The sequence below is a fragment of the Schistocerca piceifrons genome, chromosome 1 (genome assembly GCF_021461385.2).
Source record: "Schistocerca piceifrons isolate TAMUIC-IGC-003096 chromosome 1, iqSchPice1.1, whole genome shotgun sequence".
Classification (NCBI taxonomy): domain Eukaryota; kingdom Metazoa; phylum Arthropoda; class Insecta; order Orthoptera; family Acrididae; genus Schistocerca; species Schistocerca piceifrons.
This window is the reverse complement of record NC_060138.1, coordinates 534,575,799-534,588,353: the sequence shown is the minus strand read 5'-3', so window position 1 is coordinate 534,588,353 and position 12,555 is coordinate 534,575,799. Positions and strand designations below refer to the sequence as shown.

The following is a 12,555-nucleotide window of genomic DNA, read 5'->3' as shown; positions in this document are numbered from 1 at the left end:
TTTCTTAAATGTTTAAGCAGTGCAACATTTCCATTATAGAAAATGACAGACTTTTTTAGGAAGGCTGGGTGAGGGAGGAAGTGTAGCTCTCGACTGAAGGAGGAATTGTGTATCACACACAAGTGTATAATAAGGAAAGTGTATAATAAGGACAAAATGTGTTCACTCTAGAATACCATGAAGGCACAACAGTAAGTTGACAGATCTACAATAGCTTTACAATGCATTTACTTTTTAACACAGGCTGAAATCATATCTGCTGTACAGCTTAATAGAAGAATTTTAATGCATAAAAGTATGGTAATTGTGTAAAGGTGTATATGTACAAAGAACATTTGAAAATCTCACACAAAAGAACGTTTGAAAATCTCACACAAAATTCATACTATATCATCAGTTGTAATTAACAGTATACATGTTTTTTTAAGAACTCACAAGTGTTGGGCAGGCAGTTACAAAAAGGTTAAGGTCTGTTAATCATCAGAAGTTCGAACGTTATAGCGAATAATGGTACCTCTTAGGGAAGTAGCTAGAAGGGGTGGGTGTGATTATCTTTTCTACTCAGTGTATATGCCTGGGTCCTCTTTAAACACATTGTGGAAGCTGTTCAGATAGCTATTGTGAGAACAGGTTACAGCTAGTTGCAGATTGTGACAGATGTTAGGACAAACGATGCCTGTAATCTGCGCATCTAGATTGCAATCAGTTGATTCCAGTGACTGGCAGAGAAGATTTGAGAAGACCAGACTTGCTCACAGAATTTCAACAAAGCCCACAGTCCACATCATTGTCCTCAGAAGTGATAGTGGTCCTCTAGTTCTGAGCTAAGTAGATTACTTGAAGCACAGACTTCGAATATTCTGTGACTTCCTACGCCTTCTCCATTGGGGGCAGAACTGTAAGATCCACTGAAATGTACCAGGGGTCCATTACAAACCAGAGGGTGCTACCCACTACCCAGGAAGTTCACTCTGTGTTGCTCCCCCCTTCCCATTTTAAAGAAGTTGTGAAAGGCATTGGAGCTCATTCACTGATAAGCCAAAACATTATGACCACTGCCCACAGTGATGTTGGATGCTGTCTGGTGGCATTGTAGGTAACAAAAGTATGTAAGTGGAGCAGAGAGTACCTCGAAAATGGCAAAGCAGGTTGGAAGTTCATGTGTCTACTGTCATGAGCATCTATAGAAAGAGGTAGAAGGGCAATGAAACTACCACTGGACACTTAAGTGGTTGGACGTACATGACTCTTCACAGAACATGGGATTCAGAGGCTTGTCTGTTCTGTAAAGTATGGTAGATGGTGATCTGTGGCATCTCTGCTGAAAGAGCACAGTGCTGGTGCATGCACAAATGTTTTGGATTACACAGTTCATTGTACGTTGTTGAACACGGAGCTCCACAGCAGACCACCCCTATGTGCTCACATGCTGACTCAACGACATCATCAATTATGATTTCATTGGGCATGGAACCATTGGGATTCAACTGTCAATCAATGGAAACATGTCAGTCTTCATGGGAATTACATTTTTGCTACACTAGGCTGATGGTCGTCGCCACAAACGCCGTCATTGAGATGAACAATGGCTCAAATGCGCAGCACACTGTGGTCTCCATGGCTGGTGAGAGAAGTATTATGCTATGGGAGACATTCTCCTGCACTTGCAAAGGACTTATGGTAGTAATCAAAGACCTACTGACAGCTGTGAACCATCTGCATTCCTTCATGCTTGATGTCTTCCCTGACAACAACGCCCTCTTTTATCAGTCTGTGTCTCAGAGCCAGAATCATTCTACAGTGGTTTGAGGAGCATTATAGTGAATTCACATTGATGTCTCGGTGACCATATTTCCCTGATGTAAATGTTATGGAACCCATCTGGCTTGCTATTGGACTCTTCATTGTGTATGCACATAAGCGCCCCTTTATTTATGCGAATTACTTGACCTGTGCTAATGCCACATACCTCCAGAAACCTACCAACAGACTGTTGGATTCCTGATATGCAGAATCAGTGATGTATTTCATTCCAAAGGTGGACAAACAAGCATTAAGTAGGTGTTCATAATGTTTTGGCTCTCAGTGTGTGGTACTAGGCACAGAAAGCTGGATAAAATCCAGATCTGACAACAGTGTAATTGTTGGCTAGTTAGTGAGCTACTTGTTCCTTAGGTCAAATTCATGATAAACATTATGATGTGGCATTTGTCAACAGAACAAACATAGAATACCTATATACGAGTCAAGACAAACTATTACTTATGTGGCTACATGCTAGTCATTTGCAATTTTTTAATGGCTAATTATCTCTAGTCAACAATCTCTCCATGGTATAGAAGGAGTTGTCATCTCTTTCTGTGCCAAAGCTAAATTCATTAAAGGGTAATGCATATCATTTTAGTTTCTAGTGTTGTACTTTTGAATATCTCGGTTACCTTCAAATTTCAGTGGTTTGCTAATAACAAATTCCATAAGTGAATAAATGAACTGTGAGAATTTGGTTAATATTCCCAGCTGCTTAAAGTGATACCTGCAAGATGTATGTGTGTGAACTCCACACATAATTATTCTAATCACTTTCTTTTGTGCAGTGAACACTTTTTGGCTAAGTGAGGTATTTCCCAGAATATTATCACACAAGACATTAATGAATGTAAATTTACAAAGTATGTTAACTTACTGACTTCCGTATTCCTAGTTTTGGAAGTTATTCTTATGATAAAAGTAGACAGTGGCACAACTTGATGAGAAGAAGGGACCGGTTGGTAGGACATGTTCTGAGGCATCAAGGGATCACAAATTTACCATTGGAGGGCAGTGTGGAGAGTAAAAATCGTAGAGGGAGACCAAGAGATGAATACACTAAGCAGATTCAGAAGGATGTAGGTTGCAGTAGGTACTGGGAGATGAAGAAATTTGCACAGGATAGGGTAGCATGGAGAGCTGCATCAAATCAGTCTCAGGACTGAAGACTACAACAACAACAACAACAACAACTGAAATTTTAAGAATAGGAAATTTAATAAGATAATCAGCGAGGAACAGTAACAGGATAGGCAAATGAATTTCTCAAATGACTTGGATTATTCATTTATTTATTTATTATTCCATACCTTTTCGATATCCACCACCTGAATTCTAATTTTGGTCGTATTTTCACAGAAAGTTGTATTCAACAGTTATTAATATTTACTACAAGATTTGTAATTAAGATATTTTTAGTCATTAGTGAAATTAATTATAAAGAAAAAAAGAAATGTATCAAATATTAAATGAAAAGGAAGAATATCCAAAACCCTTAAACCATAATTTGTTAATAATTTACACAACCATCACAGCAGTTCCTAATCTTAACCGTTGGGAAACATCAAGATTTGTGAATTTGTCATGAGTAGCAAGACAGAGGTAACTGCCAATGCATGTTTAAAGTGAGGTGTAGTACAGAACTTCATTTTGGGGTTTCAAAATTGTAGTGTGCTTGTGGAAACTAGCAGTAATGGCACAAAACATGGATGTAACAATGATTCATAGCATAATTTATCATCAACATTCAGCAACAGTCCTGAATAAGAAATATCTTAAAATGTAAACCAAGTCTGTTTTATGCCAAATCTTTGGAAGGAATGATGTAGTTGTGCAAAAACAGCATTCATTATATGTTCTTGGTGATATGAGTAGATATGTTTTGAATATGTGTATGACAAGTGCCATCCAAGTAGTTGTTCAAAGGAAAGTGAGGACATGTAATAGATTGAGTGAATGAGCCATTGTAAGGTAACCAGGACTAAAATTTGCTTCTTTATTAACACAAAGTCGTTTGAGAAATTTTAATTGTTAGGCTAATACCCAGACAGCCCCACCACCAGTTGGACTTGAAGTCACTGATGCGTAGTCCTCAGTTTCCTGATGTTCTATGTGCAAGCCTGGTGTTAGCTAATATGCTGCTTTTACTCTTCCAAGTGATGCTGTCGGTGACTTATCATCATACATTACCTGCAGCATGTGATCATTATACGTTGAAACTCTGAACACCCCTGTTGGCTGCACTGCATCATTCTTAACATTATGTGAGAGCATGTTTTAAGATCTCTCTGTACAAAAGTTTCCTGCTCACCATGGAATGGTGCTGGTGAAGCTTGTAGTTTGAATATTTGGACTTTGATTTGCTGTATCAGGTATGGCAGTTGTGTCTCCACTGGCAGCTGACATGTTGGGAAAAATTTCAGTGGTAGGCATAATGTTTCTCTGAAAATCATCTCTGTGTTGATGCCCCAACTCTGGCTTGTGCTGTGTGAAGGCTTAATAAGAACAGCAGTAGTGCAGGGGACAACTGTTTCCATGGCATGTAAGTGCAGCTTTTAATGTTCTATGCCAGCACTGTGCCACCTCAGTGGTTGTTGGGTAGTAGCTGGTCGTATGATGGGGTTGCACACTGTGCAGCGTGGACAGCTCAAGAAACAGTGTTGACTCAGTTGCCATCCCTGATGTGCAGTGATGTGAGCTGGACAGCGAAAATGCGATGCCATGCTATGCCATTCCCCAGGTGCTGTTGCCATGTACATGGATGCCACTTAGGTTTTGCTACAGTGCTATGGACATCTGAATGCACCCTGAATCACCAACCTCTGACTGCTGCAGATGAGTTACTTCAACATCTCGCTGAACAAAATTTTGAGTATTTATCAAACAACATATGTGATTCATTGCGAGCTATCATTTGCAAAAAGGCCTCATTTTGATGTCAAGAATTGCTTATGTGATATGATGATTGTTATTATCACATGACTCGTGATTTGTACAGATGTGAATGGGCACATTACGCACACACCCATCCTTCAGATCTAAAATGCTATAACTTGAGAACAAAATGAGATATCATTCTCATCTCAGTTTTAAATGAAATTTCGGTATCTTATCTACATTTCATTCATTGCAATATATAAGCAAAACCCAACCATACATAAAGTTTATGTAATTCGTTATTACTTTTTCAAGCTCTAAAATTTCGTACAATGTTTTACTTAATTTGATGCAGCACAGTAAGTATGACAGATAACAAAAAGAAATTTAGTTCTTTATCAAGTGAATATAGTTCTTTATCAAGTTAATAAATCAGACTGTAAGATGTGAAAAAAATCATTTTTTTTGTTTTTAGTAGTTTTTGAAAAATCGGATAATAAGTATTTCATATCTCCGAGAATGTCATCTCTAAGGTGCCTCAGCACAGAATGGAGAAAGGATGTATGTAGCCGCTAAAGAGTTAATGTTCAGTAATCTCCATGGGGCATTGATGTATCATCTTTCTTTTTTATCAAATGCAATGGTGATGTCCACAGGCTGCCTGACTGGCATATGATGCTATTTTGCAGCAACTCTTCAAACTCGGTATTTGGTGCAGCAAAATGGCCAGGTTTTAATCTTCTCAACCATTGAGAGCCTGGCCTGGCCAAGTGGCATTTTGATTGGAGCACCTATTCCTATTGCACCTGTAATGATTTCACCACCCATTGTAACCTGTGCCATACTGAGATCAATTTGCAGCCTTTGTTGACTAATAAAGTCCACTCCTAATGTTGATTCTACCACATTTGTGAGTACAAACTTCCTCTTGATCTTCCTACTGAAACCCAGTTCCACCTCCTCTTTGCAAGTACCATATCAAAAATATCTGGACACCTAGCTGAAAATGACTTATAAGGTCGTGGTGCCCTTCATCGGTAATGCTGTCTTACAATATGATGTTGGCCCACGCTTAGCCTTGATGACAGCTTCCACTCTTGCAGGCATATGTTCAATCATATGCTGGAAGGTTTCTTGGGGAATGGCAGCCCATTCCTCACAGAGTATTGCACTGAGGAGAGGTATCAATGTCATTCGGTGAGGCCTGGCACAATTTCAGTGTTCTAAAACATTCCAAAAGTGTATCAGGTCAGGACTCTGTGCAGGCCATTCCATTACAGGGATGTTATTGTCACGTAACCACTCCTCCACAGGCCATGCACTATGAATAGGTGCTCAATTGTGTTGAAAGATGCAGTCGCCATACCTGAATTGCTCTTCAACAGTGGGAAGCAAGGAGGTGCTTAAAACATCAATGTAGGCCTGTGCTGTGATAGTGCCACGCAAAACAACAAGGGCTGCAAGCCCCCGCCACGAAAAACATGACTACACCATAACACCACCAACTCCGAATTTTACTGTTGGCACTACACACGCTGGCAGATGACGTTCACCATGCAGTCGCCATACCCACACCCTGCCATCAGATCGCCACATTGTGTACCACGATTCGTCACTCCACACAACGTTTTTCCACTGTTCAATCATCCAATGTTTACACTCCTTACGCCAAGCGAAGCATTGTTTGGCATTTACTGGCATGATGAGTGGCTTATGAGCAGCTGCTCGACCATGAAATCCAAGTTTTCTCACCTCCCACCTAACTATCATAGTACTTGCAGTGGATCCTGATGCAGTTTGAAATTCCTGTGTGATGGTCTGGATAGATGTCTGCCTACTACACATAATGACCCTCTTCAACTGTCAGTGGTGTCTGTCACTCAACAGACGAGCTCGGCCTGTACATTTTTGTGCTGTACATGTCGCTTCACATTTCCACTTCACCATCACATCGGAAACAGTGGACCTAGGGATGTGTAGGAGTGTGGAAATCTCGCATACAGATGTATGACACAAGTGGCACCCAATCACCTGACCACATTCAAAGTCCGTGAGTTCCGCAGAGCCCCCCATTCTGTTCTCTCACAATGCCTAATGAGTATTGAGGTTGCTGATATGGAGCACCTGGCAGTAGGTGGCAGCACAATGCACCTAATATGAAAAAAAAATGTTTTTTGGGGTGTACAGATATTTTTGATCACATAGTGTATTGTTACAGGCAAGTTCGCTGCTCTAAAACTACCAATTCATTCTCATCCTGACTGACTGGTAGCATGCCTCAGCAGAACCCCAGTCAACCAGATAACAACAACTAGCGTTTTGTCCCTTACATGTAACTGGCATGATAATGTGAGGAAGTGTAAACAATTCTCTGTATGTATAATTGAGCTGCCATTAATTTCTGAGCCAATCTGTAATACTGTGCCTTTACTTGTAATGTGATACTCTTTTGGGATTTCATGATATGACACACCTGCTCCTTCTGAATAGTGGCTGCCTCCGCTAAGCTGATGTAGTTGGTTGCCTGAAGCACTGGCATAGTGCTTGCTTGATCTGTTATCGTGTACATTCCTCAACCATACATGACATAGTGCCTTGTTATATATTACCTCTTCTCCACCGATGCTCCTAATATGTAGTCAAAACTCCAATGACAGTCTATTGATTGAAGGGAATAAAAAAGAAAATCTTTCTGCATCTGCAAAAGATATTACAAAAGGAGTGTCTGAATGGTTTACCAGAAACAGGCTAATAATTAATCCCTGAAAAACGGTACTCATGAATTTCCACACTGATCAAAATAAAAACCTGGCACAACCTGTAATATGTATAGATATCCAAAACAGTAGTGCTATCAATGAAACTAAATTTCTTGGGATTCATATCCAGGAAAATCTTAAATGGAGCACTCATATCACAGCCCTAAATTCAAAACTAGCAAAAATGAGCTATGTAGTAAGAATTCTCTACAACAGTACTAGTGCAGAAACAGTTAGGGCTGTATACTTCACTCGTGTACATTCAATACTGAAGTATGGTATCATTTTCTGGGGAAATGTACATCAGACCATAATGGTTTTCAGGAAACAAAAGGCAATTATAAGAATAATGAAACAAGTGAGCAGCAGAAAATCATGCAAACCTTTCTTTAAAGATCTAAACATCCTACCGCTTCCCTGCATTTATATACTGGAAATAGTCACAGGTGTCAAAAAATACATACTGAGAAAAGAAAACCTTTTTCCTCAAAACAAAAGTGTCCATGATTACAGTACCAGGTCAGGCAGTGACATACAAGTTAATCATTGCAACACCACATTGTGCCAAAAAGGTGTATATCATGCAGGAACAAAACTTTACAACAGATTACCAAGACATCTAAAATCTCTTCCTGAACTATAAAGCTTTAAAAAGTCTGTGACATCCTACCTTCTGGAAAACTGCTACTATTCAATCTCACAGTATCTTATGCAAGAAAAAATGTAATTTGTATCTTTAATTGTAGAAATAAGTTATAAATATACAGTATTTCAAAAATTTGTAATTATTAACTGTATAGATCCAATTTGTCATAAAAATTCATAAAATGTATGTTTGGCATTTGAAAAACCAGTAGCTAAAAAGGTTTTCTGTCCAATATCCTGTGTACAATATACAGGGCTATTACAAATGATTGAAGTGATTTCATAAATTCACTCCATTCCATTCACTCCATTCATTGACATATGGTCACGACACACTACAGATATGTAGAAAAACTCATAAAGTTTTGTTCGGCTGAAGCCGCACTTCAGGTTTCTGCCGCCAGAGCGGTCGAGAGCGCAGTGAGACAAAATGGCGACAGGAGCCGAGAAAGCGTATGTCGTGCTTGAAATGCACTCACATCAGTCAGTCATAACAGTGCAACGACACTTCAGGACGAAGTTCAACAAAGAGCCACTAACTGCTAACTCCATTCAGCGATGGTATTCGCAGTTTAAAGCTTCTGGATGCCTCTGTAAGAGGAAATCAACTGGTCGGCCTGCAGTGAGCGAAGAAACAGTTGAACGTGTGCGGGCAAGTTTCACGTGTAGCCCACAGAAGTTGACGAATAAAGCAAGCAGGGAGCTAAACGTACCACAGCCGACTGTTTGGAAAATCTTACGTAAAAGGCTAAAGCAGAAGCCTTACCGTTTACTATTGCTACAAGCCCTGACACCCGATGACAAAGTCAAACGCTTTGAATTTTCGGCGCGGTTGCAACAGCTCATGGAAGAGGATGCGTTCAGTGTGAAACTTGTTTTCGGTGATGAAGCAACATTTTTTCTTAATGGTGAAGTGAACAGACACAATTTGTGAATCTGGGCGGTAGAGAATCCTCACGCATTCGTGCAGCAAATTCGCAATTCACCAAAAGTTAACGTGTTTTGTGCAATCTCACGGTTTAAAGTTTACGGCCCCTTTTTCTTGCTGGAAAATTGGCTCATGCCACAACTGGAGACCGACAGCGCCGACTTCATCTTTCAACAGGATGGTGCTCCACCGCACTTCCATCATGATGTTCGGCATTTCTTAAACATGAGATTGGAAAACCGATGGATCGGTCGTGGTGGAGATCATGATCAGCAATTCATGTCATGGCCTCCACGCTCTCCTGACTTAACCCCATGCGATTTCTTTCTGTGGGGTTATGTGAAAGATTCAGTGTTTAAACCTCCTCTACCAAGAAACGTGCCAGAACTGCGAGCTCGTATCAACGATGCTTTCGAACTCATTGATGGGGACATGCTGCGCCGAGTGTGGGAGGAACTTGATTATCAGCTTGATGTCTGCTGAATCACTAAAGGGGCACATATCGAACATTTGTGAATGCCTAAAAAAACTTTTTGAGTGTGCAAAGCATTGTGAAAATATCTCAAATAATAAAGTTATTGCAGAGCTGTGAAATCGCTTCAGTCATTTGTAATAACCCTGTATGTACTGAAAAAGAGATTTGTATGGTCAAATAAATAAATAAATATCACTAGTACACTCACTCTGTAACATCTGTTGCATACGTTGGTCTAATGATTTGCACTTTCGGCTGCCGACCATCTCCCTCAAATGGAAGTAGTTTTGCTCTGGGGGTGGCTTTAGTATAATGCCCAAGATCATTGCTACTGCTTGGACACCTAAATTATTGATGCCTACAGCAAACTTCATGCAGTCAGTGGTGATATTGTTTTGCATAAGTGCCACATCCAGTAATTCAAACCACGACTTTGTTTTTTTTTATGGCAAAGATTGAGGAATCTGCCCTTTCATTCATGTATAAGAAATTGTGTTAGACTCATTGAATAAACTGTTCTCATTTTTCAGCCCATCTTGCCATTTGCAGAGATAACAGTATGATTTTTCACATTCTGCTTTGAGCTTGAAAATCATTTGTTTGTCTTTGCAGATCTTCTTGCAGCTATAACGATTGCAGTGTAATCTGAACCCACTCAGTGCTTTGACACATCATCACTGTCTTCCTTTGCACATTTTCTGGGGTCTCTGAGCTCTTCAGTATCCCAGGGGTCACCAATTGGTAGTTGCATTTCACTACTCAATAATAATGATACAATAAGCCAGCAATATTGAATTTAACTGTTTTATTTTACACAGTTAGGTAAATGAGACTTGACAGAAACCCAAGTAAACAATGAATTGTCAAACATAAAAACAAAGAGTAAACATAAAAGAGGTAAGATGTGCCTGCAGTCCCAAGAACAAATAAGATACACTTTGCATCTTAATCTGAAATTGCTTCTTTCCACAATGTTTTTAAAATCATGGTGTTTTTAAAACTACCTAACAACGTTTTTCACACACACACACACACACACACACACACACACACACACGTATATCACTTCTCTCACATGCCACAATGGCTGCTTTACTGGTAATGGTAGCCACCTCAACCACAAGTGACATAAAGTCTTATCATTTATTTGTCTTTACAGATCTTGAAGTTGTAACAACTGCAGTGTCATCTGAATCCATTTAGTGTTTTAGGTAGTTATATGTATTACAGTTTTAAAAACACCAGAAAAATAATTTTCTTTATACCTGCTGGAGCCCCTTGAATATGGAGTAGCTACTCTGTGACATTTTCTGATTTTTGTGATCCTTTAACATGTTTTTGTCACTTTAATTTTAATCTTCATTTCTAAAAGAAGAAAACTGTGGCTCTAGAACAAGATTCAACATCAACATCAAAGTTAGTCAGTCATTGATACAAAGATCTTATTTCTTCTGAAAGGCAACCTTTTGTTATCTATTTCTCCTCATAATATGAGTCTCTTAGATTTTGCTGCACAAAAGTGCTTTCTGTGAATTATAGTAATAGAAACTAAATATATTTGTACACTTGCCAGTTGTAGGTTGTCTTTAGTATTTTTCTGTTATTTATAATATTATCATTTATAAATATGATTAATGTTTTGTATTTTTGTAGGTATTTTGATCTGTGTTTCCTTCAGAAGTGGCAGTTCTGCATCAATAAGGAGGTATCATTTATTTTTATGTAATCATACAATACAAACAGTTTCTGCACTATGGACAGAAATTGTCATCTGTGAATACAAGAAGTTACCAAAAGAACTTTTAGGTACTAACAAAGTGTAACTTTTGTCAATTATCCTTTCTTTTATTGTTACCTCCTTTAAATGTTACCAAATGTCTAAAATAATGCAAACCACCAATGCAATAGGTATATATTTTCCAAACAGTGTGAGTAATGACTGTGGATCATAACATTTTTTTTTCTTTTATGTGTTTGAGCTTTTAGTTTCAGTGTTTTTGATGTTAACTGTTATTACCATCATTATTTCATATTTACTTAGAAAAATGAAGAATTTCATAGTACTAACTTTGCCCCTTCTCCTCCGTTTCCTTTTCCTTGTTATTTGTCATACTGAAAATTCTTGTTGAAAAAAAATTGGATTCACTTTTATTAGCATATCTAGTGGTTTAATTGTTTACGCAGGCTCGGTGTTACTTGTAGAGATTATTTGAAACACTATAACTTTAATTTTTTGTACCTTTGCTTGAAAAGTTACACATATTAAATTTTTAAGTGGACTTTAGAAGTTACTGATTCATGTGCTTATAACATTTAATCATATAAATCTTATGCTGTCTGTTATTTCATGACAAAGGATTTATACTACTTTTCATAATTTATACAGCCAGTCTGTAAAAGAATAAATGCTCATTGGTTTATGGCAATACTGGTGACACAGAATTTACTCTGGCTGCAGTATGGTGATAATGCTCATTTTTCTAGTTTTTTGTATCCAATGCTTTGTATTGTGTTTCCTCCGAATATCAGATTTTCTTATCTTTGTACTCATCCCATAGCATTTCTGCCTGCCATTTCGAGTAGATATTAGATTCATAAATAAATGTCTTTGTTTTTATCTCAGTGTGTGTTGTTGACAGATATTGATAAATATTCCCTATTGTAGATTTATAAGTTCCAAAGTGATTAATATATGTGTAGTATATGTTAAGTAGGTCCACACCAGCTATTCAGAGGAACAAAATATTTATAGTCACTGTGTCATTATATCAGTGAATGGTAAAGTTTTTGTTTTTTTGAAATGAAAGTAAACAGGCATACCTGTAATGCAGCAGTTTATATAGTATAACAATACCTATTGTAAACCACCATACCATTCAGTCACATATCATATGGTGTAAAGTAGAAATGAAAGACTTCCTTCAGCTTCAATTTTTTTGGTTGCAAAAATTCTGCACATCTAGCAAACATATGAGGCCTTATTCTCAGGGATTATTTTACTACTGTATGTTTAACTATGGTATGGAAAAATGTGTGAGAAATATGCAATATATATTTTAACAATG

The 12,555-nt window shown here is 38.2% G+C and overlaps 1 long non-coding RNA gene across 1 annotated transcript in view; it reads left to right on the top strand.

Annotated features, from left to right (window-relative positions):
* The window catches only part of LOC124804673, a 60,788-nt gene extending 49,269 nt beyond the window's left edge, over positions 1-11,519 (top strand). Inside the window, exon 3 of the long non-coding RNA XR_007017367.1 lies at positions 11,144-11,519. This is a non-coding gene — a long non-coding RNA (uncharacterized LOC124804673). The remainder of the gene's footprint in view (positions 1-11,143) is intronic.
* The last annotated feature ends 1,036 nt before the right edge of the window (positions 11,520-12,555 follow it).